The 2,139-nt window shown below is 41.4% G+C and overlaps 1 protein-coding gene across 1 annotated transcript in view; it reads left to right on the forward strand.

The window, feature by feature from the left end:
• The window catches only part of MAT2B (methionine adenosyltransferase 2 non-catalytic beta subunit), a 22,125-nt gene that overhangs the window by 15,233 nt on the left and 4,753 nt on the right, over nt 1-2,139 (forward strand). The window lies entirely within an intron of this gene.

Below are 2,139 nucleotides of genomic sequence, written 5' to 3' on the forward strand. Positions count from 1 at the left end.
GTGAAGTCAGTCTACTATATCTTATTCCTATCAGTGGCTGCAGAGTTGCAAATTTAATGATGCTGTACACTAAAATTATTGCTTTAGGCTGTGCTGTGTCTCTGAGAATCAGTCCCTACTATAGGAAGCCACACTAATGGACATTTGAGTTTTGTGGATTATAAATTATCCTGCAGAAATTATTCTTGAATATATTCCTTTGGCTGTGGTCCTATCACAGAATACACAGACTGGGTTATTTATAAAGAGGACAGATGTGTTTCTCACAGTTCTGGTGGGTTGGAAGTACACAGTGAAGGCCCCAGCTAGCAACCTAGTCCGTGCCTTTCTCTGTGTGCTCTGAGAGGAGGAGCTGGGGAGGAGCATGGTTTCCTCTAATGGTGGAAGAGCAGAAAAACAAAATGGCCCAGATTCTTCCCATAAAGCCCTTTGACAGAGCAGAGCCGAGCCTTTGTAAGCTTCTAAAGATTTCCCAACACTGTGTATTGGGGATAAGTTTCAACTGGAATTTTTGGAGAAAACAAACATTCAAAACATAGCATTAACTCTTTTCACTTGTCTAATAATTTGACTTAAAAAAAATTTACTTTCAGTTAAAGTGATAGTTACCCACAGATTATTATTCTAACTTCTAAGCTGTGATGTATAGTATAGTCTGAATGCCTCAAAACATTCTTTTTTTATTTAAGTTTTTGCTTCAGTGTGCGTGTCCTTGCTAGAAAGAGAGAGAAACAGAAATAGTGAGAGGGAAAGTGAGAAATCACACCCCGGGGGGATGGCCATGCAGTAATCCCTTCTCCTGGGATCTTGGGCATGCATGCGTGCGTACACACACACACACACACACACACACCATGTGATTGTCAAGCCACTGGGTTTGAGACTCAAACCATGGTCTGCCTTGTGGGAGTCTAGTGATGTAACTCTTATGCCATCTGCTGGCCTCAGTACCTTAAAATTTCTTAATTAGTGGTTGTGATGATGTGAGTACTCATTGCATTCACATAGATTCGTCAGTAGAGTTTTGCCACATTGGTTTTATATGTATTCTTTTATTAAACCTGTTGACAATCTTTATTCCCAAATACTTCAGTATATATCGCCTAACAATAAGGATGTTCTTTACATAATTATGATGTAGTTATATACTCAGGAAAGTTAACACTAATGTATTTCTGTAATCAGATATACAGTCTATATAGGGATTTTCCAGATTGTCACAGAAAATGTTCTTTATTAGGACCAGCAGGTGGTATAATGGTTATGTTGCTGTACTCCCACCTAGTTCACCATGGTTCGAGTCTTGGACCTGGCAGCTTACAACTCACACCGTGTGTGTGTGTGTGTGTGTGTGTGTGTGTGTGTACGTAAAATCCCAAGAGAAAAATGAAGATGGGATTGCAGTGTTGCCATCCCCCCAGGGAGTGATTGTTGGCTTTCTGTTTCTCTGGAGAGCACACGTGCCCTATATAAAAAAACCTCTCTTTAAAAAAAAAGTTCTTTATTGCCTTTATTTTTAAATTTTTATGTAGGTTTTTTTTGAGAGATTTTTGCTATAGGGCTTGTGTGCCCACCAGAGAGACAGAAAGCGAAAAATCACCACTCCCAGAGGGGATGGCCGCACTGCAGTCCCTTCTCCATTCTCTTAGGATTTTGAGCACACATGTACATGTGCCCAGCAGGAGTTTTAAGCCACCAGCAACCAGACTTGAACCACGGTCAGCCATTTGGGAGTCCAGCAATGTAACCACTATGCCATCTGCTGGCCCCTGTTGCTTTTATTTTTAATTTAGCGCCAATCAAGGATTAGTTGTTGCATTTATCAAGATAGGTTTTATTTTTAATGATCATAATAACAGGAATTGTATATAAAAATATCCCAAATGACAGAAGACATCTAAAACTACTCAGAATTACATTGGTTAAATTGGCATTATTTCGGGAACCAGCAGTTAGCATAATGGCTATTTCACTGGACTCCCACATAGTCGGCCACGGTTTGCGTCCCGGACCCGGTGGCTTAAAACTCACGCCGGGTGCGTGTGCGTGCGTGCCCAAGATCCCGAGAGGAGAATGGAGGAGAAGGGATTGCGGCGTGACCATCCCCCCTGGGGGGTGATTTCTCGCTTTCTGTCTCTA

Source organism: Tupaia chinensis, unplaced genomic scaffold, assembly GCF_000334495.1.
Source record: "Tupaia chinensis unplaced genomic scaffold, TupChi_1.0 Scaffold000519_1, whole genome shotgun sequence".
In the NCBI taxonomy this organism is placed as follows: domain Eukaryota; kingdom Metazoa; phylum Chordata; class Mammalia; order Scandentia; family Tupaiidae; genus Tupaia; species Tupaia belangeri.